This window comes from Rousettus aegyptiacus, unplaced genomic scaffold, assembly GCF_014176215.1.
Source record: "Rousettus aegyptiacus isolate mRouAeg1 unplaced genomic scaffold, mRouAeg1.p scaffold_m13_p_15, whole genome shotgun sequence".
Lineage (NCBI taxonomy): Eukaryota > Metazoa > Chordata > Mammalia > Chiroptera > Pteropodidae > Rousettus > Rousettus aegyptiacus.
The window spans coordinates 13,881,982-13,893,240 of NW_023416290.1; the positions used below are offsets into that span (position 1 = coordinate 13,881,982).

The following is an 11,259-nucleotide window of genomic DNA, read 5'->3' on the forward strand; positions in this document are numbered from 1 at the left end:
CTGCACAGTATAGACAGAGGCAATAAAGATAAAGATCATTCAGCTAGAGTCACTAAATCTTAGGATAGCATCAATGGGGTTAGTAAAAAGAGAAGAGTGATCATTTGTTCTTCCAGGATGATGAGTGGCTAAAGCCTGCCCTTCCGTTAGAATGTAAGTTCTATTAGAATGGTTTTATATTGTCTTCTTTTCTACTGTATCCCCAGACTTTAGTAGCGTTACACAGAGTAGATTACCAATACCATTGGGAAAAAGCAAGGAAGGAAGCAAGGAAGAAGGAAGGAAGGAAGGCAAGAAGAAAAGAAGGGAGGGAGGGAGGAAGGAAGAAGCAAGCAAGAAAATGAGGAGGGAGGGAGTGAAGGAGGGAAGGAGAAAAGGAGAGAAAGAGGCCTCCTCATATGGACCCACTATAAAAACCAGACCACTATAAAAACCAGACCTCCTCATATGGACCCACTATAAAAACCAGACCACATATATCAGGAATATTTTTAATGGCGGTTTCTTAAACTCTTCATGCTATATTTCAAAGAGGAGGAAACAGAAAGTTCACCTTCCTGGGAGCATTGCCCCCTAGCCAGGTATCACCAGGGAGTTATGTTTGCCCTCCTCTTTGGAGGATAGCTTCCCAAGAATTATTTCCAAACTTACAAAGTCAGCTACTTGGCATTTTTTAAGCATTTGACCAAAGATCTCATTTTTTCCCACTCTATCATTAACAGATTATCACAGCTGTGAAGGTACTTAGAGGTCTAAAAATTTCCTTAGCAGAGAAAAATATGGATTTAATGCCATATTTATCATGTTTATTTTAGGAAGATAAGAATGTTCCCATCTCGATTATATTGAAACTAACTTGCTGAAAACGTTCTTCAATAATCTGAGCAACTTCTATACAAATGTTATTTTTTAAAATATATGGCCATTTACAAAGTGCTTTTAAATGTATTTTTCCAGCAATCGTGTGAGAAAATAGGAAATCCCCTTTTACAGATGAGAAAATTGAGGCTCAGAAATATTTAATTACATAGGTAAAGTTACAGGGCTTAGCAAGAGGGGGAGCAGCAGAAGAAGGAACTCTGATCCTCCTGCTTCTTCCCACCAGCTAGCTTATTTTTAGGGGAAAAAATTTTTTTTTAATTGTTAGTATTCAGTTTCTAAGCCAAAGCAAGTATCTCTCCACTAGGCCTCACTTCCTAATCTCTCACTAGGTAATTTTGACGATAATAGCTGTGTACGAATCAGTTAAATTCCCACAGGAGAAATTCCCCTATGTGGGTAAAAACCACCCAAACCATCGATACTTTGACTTCAAAGTAGTCATTTCTGTGTGTTTCAGAATACACAGCCATTGAACTGCCTCATCTATTTTATTTGTTTTGAAATTAATATTGGTGTATCTTTTCATTACTAATGCCTCCCAGTGACCTTCTAGACTGTCACCGCCTTCAACTAGAAAAACTGCCTCCTGACGCATTAGTCAGCAAAACAAGGATACCCCATAATCCCCAGCCCATCACGGCTTCACTTAGGCCAGAGCCATCACATACAAATACCTTGATCAAGTTCATAGGAATAAATGATAGACTCTTAGGTGATGGAGAAGTTTCAGGTCTTCAGCAGCCCCCAATGTGAGTGTCAGGACGCTCTGTCTTCTCCAGCCGGTGGACTCTGTGTCTCTGGAGACACAAGAATTCTACTAGAAGCTGTTTGGCACTGCAGAGAGAAGCTGTCTCTTCTGGAACAGATGTTACTTGATAAGGCATTTTATTCAGGTTAAGCATTTTTTTTGAACAATGACCCACTTAACAGAAAACCACATGTAATGCCACATGGAACTAACTAGGGGTTATTTGAACTGGGCTAGCTCATGGGGTCTGATGTGATGGACAGAGGGCCAGATCTGAAGTAAAGCCTAGATGCAAACATAGCTGAACTGTTCACTGGTAACTGTCGGTGAGTCCCTAATTTCTCTGTTTTCTCATCAATAAAGTGAGGGATTTAGTACAGGATATTAGTAACATACATTTGGGAGCTAAAATCTTATCAATGTATTACTTTAAAGTGTTACAAAATGAAATAATGACCACAAAAGAATCACGTATTGCTAAAAAGATATGTTCCTTTATGACCACCTTAAAAATAAACTAGTATGACGTGTTCAAAAAGAAAGACCTGTACATATTTTAGTTGAATTAATTTTCCATTTTGAAGGGAAAATACCAGTGGCCACTAGCCTTCTGTGATTCTGTCTCTATCACGGTAAATAGCTTTCACCTGGAAATTGTCCAGAACATGAGAAATTGTAGTATACCCAGAAAAGTTGTACTTATTTAAAATATATGTATACACGAATGAGGGAGGAGACGAGGGCCAGGAGCACAAGTCCTAACGTCAGGAGCCTACGACAGACAACAGTGAAAATGGAAGACCATGTTCGAGATAAGCTGGAGGAAAGATCTTTACTGCTTGGGGGCAGCACCAACCCCAATATGTGCCACTGTTTGATGTGTGCTAATCATGTGTTGATTTTATGTAAGCATCGGGTTTTCTTCTTGTTATCGGAAGATTTTTGTGCTTCCCTTGATGTGACCAAATGCTGTGCAGCAGCATTTTAAGACTCTGGAGCTCACACCAACAAACACTAAGGGGAGGATTATAAACAAAGTTCGTGGTTCATTTAAGCCAGAGGTAAAGAGGGCTCAGATTAAGCCAAGAGAACAGATTTCAAACTCAGCCCAAAGACTCACCAAACCAGATGTGGATGGACAGTTTTCCAGTGATTCAGGGATGGTTTGTGTCCCCTTAATTGACAGCTATGGATCTAAGTAAGTACTATCACCTCGAACTTTCACAGTTGTGCTCATTTTAACAATAATAGATGAAGTCCTGGTCAATGGAACTTAAAATTAAATATGGCAGTTCTATTTTAGACAACTAATATTAGAGAGTTATTTTTCTCTAATATCTTTTCTAGAAAACCAAATCTCTGAAACTATCAGAGTGGAAAAGAATGGAATCGTCTTTCATGGTTGACACACAATTAACATACAATTAATTTATAAGAATGTAATCAGCGATGACCTCAGGAATAGAAACACATTTTAAACAAACAAGACACTGACAGATCTCCAAGGCCTTTTGATTTATACCAAAAAATGCACTATTATTTTCTCTAGTTGACAGGCTATTTAAACGTGGCACCTAGAAACAAAATTATCTTTGTAGACGGTTTACGAATATTTGCATAGGAAACGTCTGTATTCCTGAGAAGTATGCAATTATTAGATCAGATTGATATTTCTTATTTATGCTTAATCGAAAAAGAAAGACGAAATTTCTCTTCATCGTAATCCTAAATTTGGGAAACAAAAGAACTCTCATAATATTGAGTTCATTAAAATTTTAAGAATGCCCCACCAAATCCGTGTTGATTATATTTCATATTACAAGACAAGGAAGTCAATCTTTATGTTACAGAAAACTAAAAGATAATGTAGGTTTAAAGGGCACCTTAACAGTTTGATTATTCTGAATTTAGGTACTAAATTTGGGAAAGGCAAAATCAAGAAGAGCTGTCAAAAGAGACAAAATGTAAGTGTAAGTTATAGTGTTTAAATGCAAGAAAGAGTTATAAGCAATATTTTGACAACACAGAACAAAAAGTAGCAATGATCCTTAGAAACTTAACTGTGTTCAAACATGAAGGACTTTGGTCAAAATGATCAGAGTCATGGCCACAAGTTCAGAGTGTTAGTATAATATTTTGAGAAAAGGAATCTCTGTTCTCTGAGTGGAGAATAATTTAGCCATTTTACAGGGAAAAAAGCCTAATATTCTAATTTTACTTTTTGTATGTCATCCATTTTTCAACTTACAGTAAAGAATACATAAACTTTTCTCTTTATGAATAAATCTCTTAACACTAAGACAATTTGTCAAAACACAAAACAAAACAAACCAAAACACTTAACACAATTTGTTGTTTTCTTTGATCATCATCTTTCATATTAGAAACTTATATCGTAATCTTTAGATCTTCTACACTTACAGTGTGCCCTCAAATTTGTCTGTTATCTTGTTCTTATAAACTTTTTAAAAGTAATCTAAAGATATTTTTATATTTATGCATTTTAAAATATGTTAATATGTATAAAACTATATATATTATTTATATATAAAACAATATATAACTATACAAATTGATAACAAAATTAAAACCATTAAAATTAATTGTCTAAATTATAACTGCCAGCATATTTAATTTAAAATTGTGTATGTATTTATATATACATATGTAATGGAATTTGCCATCTTAATGAACAATAATAATTTTTAAGGAAGGAAATAGACAAATATATTTATTATCTTACATACTCATATTGTATTTCTCAGTAACTATAGTATAATCTGAACCATTTATATTAATTAAAGTAATCAACTTTAACCAAAGTAATCAACTTTTGTTTTTCTGGACTCAAAAGAAAACTAAAAGATGATACACTACAAAATGTCTATTTTTTTTCCCCAAGAGTACACATTTTATAGCATTTTAATACATTTTAGATATATACATACAGTCATGTGTGTATCATTCAAAGACATTTAAATGTCCTGTTAATCTGTAGCATTCTGTATTAAAATTTAGAAACAAATGAAATCCAAAATAATGTTTCTCAAGCAATAATACTTTTAGTTCTTATTTAGAAATGTTTGTCTATGGCCATGCTACCCTGAACAAGCCCAATTCCATCTGATGTTGAAAGCAAAGCAGGGGTGGCCTGGTTAGTACGTGGATGGGAGACCACCTAGGGAGACCAGGTGCTGTAGGAGTAAAAAAATAAAAAATAAGGGATAGTAAGCTGGCAAGGTCCTTGCAGTCTGTGAGGTCAACAAAGTGTTGCCTAGCCTAAATAATAAAAAGAGAGAAATGTCTGAGCTGTAATTATATTTAATATTAGTTTAAAGTCTTAAAGCTAACTAAAGATCCAAAAATTACAAAATTTACCAACACATTAAACCCTTATGATTTCACAAGATTCACAATATTAATCTCTAAAGGACATTCATAATTCAATTCAATTGGGGTAAGCACGATTTAATATTTTTAACATTTAATAATTTGTGGTTATAATACTAATTTATTGGGCCCATAAAACTGCTATTGAATTTCTTAAAAATTTTGATCATGAGAAATTGTACCGAAATCTGGCCTTATGTAAAATATTAAGCCACCATTTTTTACATGGTAATAAGATCAGAGAAAAACCTGTAGAGTTTTTGTAAGCTAAAATTAAATTACTCTTATTTGATAAATGGGTCCTCTTTTTAATATAAATGAAACTCTGTAATATCAAACAAAAAATTAGAATCCATTAATCTCCCAACTTTTCTGATAGAAGTTAAAAATGGAGAGGAAAGAAAAGACCACGTGAGAAAGCTGACTGTAAATATGAAATCATCAGTGTAAAAAGCGAATGAGCTTCCTCCAAGGAAAGCAAAGGCATGCATATAGGAAAGAGCACTCTCTGTCTCATTTACATACACATATACACGTGTAGTCACACTTACACACATGCACACACTCACCCAAAACAGACACAAGCACAGCAAGGTAAAAAAAGATTTCCTGTTTTAAATAAAGCAATCTCTCTTTTAGATACAAAAGGCAGACGATCCCCTCCTGAGTTTTTTCTCTTCTTGTTCTAATGTATATCTCCAATAGATGATCATGATTATGTCCAAAATTTCTCAATGTGGTCCTTGCAATTTCAATTTCAATACCATGATGGAATTACGCCAGTTAGGGAGAAATGCACTTAGGTCAAAGCTTTAAAGGAGCAGGTGGTTGTCCTAGAGGGCCAAGCACAGTAAGAAGGTTTCGCAAGAACTTCAATAGGCAGTAGGAGTGGTTCTTGTACAACTTCGTGTTTGTAGAGTCTGCCCACTAACCAGTCGTCAGTAATTAGAGGTCCAAGGAAACTTCCCACAAGTGACAGAAGAAGCTAAATAAAACATTTCTTAAGAATACAAAGATGAGTCTACGGCCATGCCACCCTGAATGTGCCCAATCTGGTCTGATCTTGGAACCTAAGCAGGGTCGGGCCTGGTTAGTACCTGGATGGGAGACCACCTAGGGATACTGGGTGTTGTAGGCATGAAAACAAACAGACAAACAAACAAAATGAAGATGAGACAACACTTCTTACAAGTTTTTGAAAAGGCCGCCCAAGGCAAAGTTGGTCCAAAGTACATCAATCCGATGAGACTTGAACTCATCCATCCCTGAAATGGTTTGGAGGATGAAATTCTAGAGCCTGTGCCTGTCTCTTCACCTAGGTTTCCTTCTGTGGACTCACGAGGGAAAGTGAGACAGGCAGATGGCGAGACAGAGTGTATGTGTTAATATCAAGGCAGTTTGTCGCCATCGATAGTAATTTTCCTATTTAATCAGATAATGAAAGGATTCTTAAGATGAGTCCTTATTCCTAGGAGACAAAATAGATGTATCTGAAAATAAGCTCAGCAACAGCAAATAAAAACTAGGAGTGTGGACACAACCTAGGTCCTACCTACTCTCACAGTCGGTGAGATTCCTGAGCAGGGGGACTTGGGGGTGTGTCCACTCCTGATTCGAGGGTCTTGGGCCTCAGCAGCAACTGGATCTTTAGTAGATCTCAGTGGAACTTCCAGGATTGTTGGCTACTGACTCCTCCCAAATACCACCAGGAAAACCTATTTCTCAAATAAAGCCAAGTTTATTCGGCTCATTTGCAATAAGGGAGAAGTCAGGGGAGAATATTTTTAACATTAGAAGGGCTGGACTGGGTGATTTTCTGCAAAGTAAGAAACTGGTTGGCAGAGTTAACATTACAGCGTTTTGAATAGGCGAACATAGTGAGGAGAGAGCCTTAAAATGGCCTTGGATGAAAAAGCTGTTAGTCTTGAAAAATAAGCAATTTGAATTGGTTCATGGTCCCATCTTCCAAGAGCAATTATTTCCTAGTTGAAGCAGCTAAGTTATTTTTGCCTGGTCTCATCATGTTTCTGCTCAGAGTTGTTGAGCACAGGCACAAAAACTCTGTCAGTTTGGTTTTAATAATATACGACATCACAGAAATAATGAATATGGGTTCTGGGGTCCTATTGCCTATTTTCAATCTCCAATTCCTTAGTTAATGAGCTGTGTGATCGTAGCCACTAAATTATCTTTTCTCAGTCTTGTTTTTCTTATCTGCATTATTATAGCTTATATCTATTAACTTATTCCTACTGTGCTCTGGACACCATTTAAGTATTGTATTTAACTCTTTACAACAGCCCAACAAGGAAGACACAGCTGAGCATCTTTGCCAGATGAGGCAACAAAAACTAAGAAGTTCAATAACTTTTCAGACAAGAAAGTGGGGGAGCCCTGATTTGTCTATGCTATACCACCCCCTACAGGCTCAGTGGGTGGAATGAATGAAATAATCGAAGTAAACCACTTGGTCCCTGGCATGTGACAAAGAATCACTAAATATTAGCTGCTACTATTAATAGTAAAGTGAAAACTAAGTGAAAGTGCAGAGCTCAGAAGAAAACCGGATGTAGACGTCACTCTGTCTCTGACTTTGAGACGACATCTGAAAATGCAAAGAGTAAAAGCCAAGGCTGCTTTGTAAAAAGAGAAGAAAAACTCTTTAAAAATAAAAACTGGTAGCATGTGATACATTATAGTCTTTCTCGTTGAACCAAACTTGCAGAAACTCAATATTACATACCACGCTTCTACCGTAGCCCGAGAGACAGGGAAGTGCGGGTCCTCTAAGCTAGAACGGAAGACACCACATCCTCGCGGGAAGTACCAGTATTATCTCTCCATCTTTAACATTTAGTTCTAAATCACCCGTCCCCGGGGAGTCTGAAAATCCCACTGGCTACAAGAAGGAGTACAATCCCTTATGTTGTCACAGCAGCTCCTCCTCACAAAGCACAAAAATCTCATGCAGCAAAGGTGCCAGTGGTCCTGGGAACGGTGTCCGTGCCTCCCTGAGGGAGGGACATGATAGTAACAACAGCAAACACACGTGAGTGCTTGCCGTGGAAAACGCCTCTGGAGTGCTTGCCGTATCTGTTAAGTCATTCAATGCTCACTCAGCCCTGTGAGATCGGCACTACTATTGCACCTACTGTAAAGAAAGACAAATAAGCTGAGGTATAACGAGGTTAAGTGCTTGCCCTAGGGCACACAGCTAAGTAAGTCACAGGTTCAGAATTGGATCCCACGCATCTTGGCTTCAAAGTTTGTGCTCCTAACAACTTCGTAATGCTGCTGTGGGAACCCATGGGACACATGGATTACCTTCCAGCTCCCATGGCTCTATGCTCTACTTCCAAAGAAGCCAGAGTTCCATTTGGCCTATTTAATTAAACTTAGTCTGTTATCGTTGTGGTGCGATCAAATCTAAGACCCACGGAGCCAATTGAGATGAATTGTGAGCCTTTATTAGCCAGCCGGCAACTGACTCTCTACCACTCAGGGTTAGAAGAGATCAGACCCGAGCTCCCAAAAGAGGCAGTTTATAAAGCCTAGAACCACACCCTGGTTAACAAGTAAGCAGATTACCACACCCTGGTTAACATCAAAACAAAAAAGCAGATTACAGAATCAGAAGTTGGCCATTAGCATATCTTTGAGCAGATTACAGAAGCAGAGTAAATCCTTAATGCTGGCTTACTGGAAAATTTTCCACCCTTAACATTATTTTCCAGATTCTCTATATTCTCACTTAATTTTGGCTGATAGCTCTTTCAGAAATGTAGAAAACTATGCTAAGTCTTTCTTTGTACTTTCCGTGTACCTTATACAAAAGTATTTTGTTGTATAAGGCAATGACATGTTAGTTATCGCATGCAATTTTCCGGCCCTTATGCGTGTAGGGTACCTCGTACTGTTTTATGAAAATAAAATGCCCTCCATCAAGAAAGAAAGGAGGGAGGGAGGAAGGAAGGAAGGAAGGAAGGAAGGAAGGAAGGAAGGAAGGAAGGAGAGAGAGAGAAGAAAGGAAGCCAAGCTCCCTCCAGTTTTGTCTTACATCAGCCAAAAGAGCAAAGAGTGTGATTCCTCCTTTTCCAAGAATAGGTAAGCCACAGTGCCCTAAAGGGAAATCTATAGTTGAGAGTGAGAAAGATTTGAAACAGATGCTACCAGAAAGACAAAAGGAGAAGCACCATTATAATTATGCTTGGTGATGCTTCTTAAATGGCATATAAATATAGTTAAATATAGAGGGGGTTTGCTGGCTGCTAAGAGGAAAAAGCAGAAGCAGGGACCAAGGCAGATTTAAAGGGATGCAGGGAAAATTCAAAGGCAAAAATCTTACCGTGTGGAGGTAAAGGTAATTCTAGAGACACTCGGAGGGAAAGGCCCCGGGCACAGAGCTGCACGCGGTAAACGTGAGCTGATTGACTGGTGGGTGAGAGGCTTGAAAACATTGCTCTTAGGGAGCATTTCATCATCAAGTGACCTAATTGTCTCCTTGAAAAAGACAAAAGCTCCTGTTCCTCACAGGGTGACAGATGTATTTCAGTGGAGCTTAGAGTAAGCAGGACTGTGACAGGCAAGAACGCAAGCCCGAGTGGGCTGAGGAAGCCGTCCCAGACCCGGGCGGGACGGGCGTGGGGAAATCTGGTGCAACGACGAGAAGAAATATTACTTCCTGCTGCCTGTGTTGAGGAGATATGAGAGAAACCTACTTGAAGCAGAAGCTCAGCTCCAGGGCCTGCGTAGAGCCAGAACTCAGGCTTCAGCTGCTCTGCACAGGGGAGGAGAAGAGGAACTTGACTTTGGTGCGTGATCCAGAAGGTGGGAGGAGGCAGGAAGGGAGGCTTCTGGCCCAAGCCAAAGGGGACTTTACAGGCAACCATCAGAGAGTAATGGGGATCGCTGAGTCGTCCCTGCACGGGGAGTGGCATGACCCCCTCCATTTCGTGTGAGAAGTCCTCAGAAAGGATAGCAGGGATCATTAGCAGGCCCTTTAGGTGACTGAGTCACATGCCTGGGTCCCTCAGATCACAGCCGGCTCTGTAATGGACTCGGCCAGTGTGGGACCTGGAGGTGCCACCAGGAGCCAGAGATGAGTGTCCTACCATGAACGATTCTTGGAGACGCTCTAGGTTTCACAGAAGGCCCGCCAGAGTGGACGGAGCCGTTCCGCGTGCAGCAGCAACTGCAGCAACACTGGCTTTTCTTCCTCCTGTCTGTCGCTCACATCCTAGTCCCTCATCCCGCTTCCTGAGATCCTCTCCCAGATGAGCTCCCTGCACCGAAGGCTCCTCTCGGTTTGCTTTGGAGAGAGCCCGCAACTAAGATACTGCCCATTGTGTTTGGGTGAACGACATGCGAAGATGCGAAGCTCAGGGCTCTGTGTCTTCGGTTTGGCCTGACGAAGAGCAACCAGAAAGTGCCCACCTCGGTGCAGCGTCTGGTGGACAAAGGAGAGTGTATCCCAGTGACCCTAGGACTCGCCGTCAAAGACACGTGTTTCCTGCTGCCTTCACCTCCCTTTCTTTCATTCTCTTTATCTTTTTGTCCGAATACCTGGCTACCTTTTTCCTCTGTGACCTGCTAATAATAATACTAACTACAAAAACAGTCCAGTTCCAAAAAAAAAAAAAAAAAAACAGCAAAAAGATTTGAATAGATGCTCTGCAGAGGAAGACATGCAAATTCTCAACATCATTAGTCATCAGGGAAATGGAATGCCACAAGGAGAAACCATGATTCATTAACTAGAGTGGCTAAAATTAAAAGGAAGAAGAACATCAAATTCTGATCTGGACATAGAACAGCTGTGGGTGGGAATATAAAACGGTACAGCCATGCTGGGGAACAGTTTGGCAGTTTTGTGTAAGATTAAACATATACTTAGAGTCCAGCAAATCCCACTGAAGAAATCTTCCCCAAAGGAAATGAAAGCATATGGCCACCAAAAAACATGTGCAAGAATGTTCATCACACCTTCACTCATAGTAGACAAAAATGGAAGCCACCAGTTGTCCCTAAGCCAGAGAATAGGTAAACAAAAGCTAGCATATTTACATAAAGTAATAAATATACATGAATTTTAAAATGTTATACTGAGCGAAAGGAGGCTGACCACAAGAGAACATTGTGTATTCCATTTATATGAAGTTCTAGAATACATCAAAGTAATCGATGGAGTTGAAAAAAATGGAAAAAAAAATGATTGCTTTGTTGGAGGTGAGTCAGGATAC

General features: G+C 39.2%; 1 pseudogene; it reads left to right on the top strand.

Moving 5' to 3' along the window:
• The first annotated feature begins 6,039 nt into the window (after window positions 1–6,039).
• On the top strand, window positions 6,040–6,158 carry LOC118612133 (annotated as a pseudogene).
• The last annotated feature ends 5,101 nt before the right edge of the window (window positions 6,159–11,259 follow it).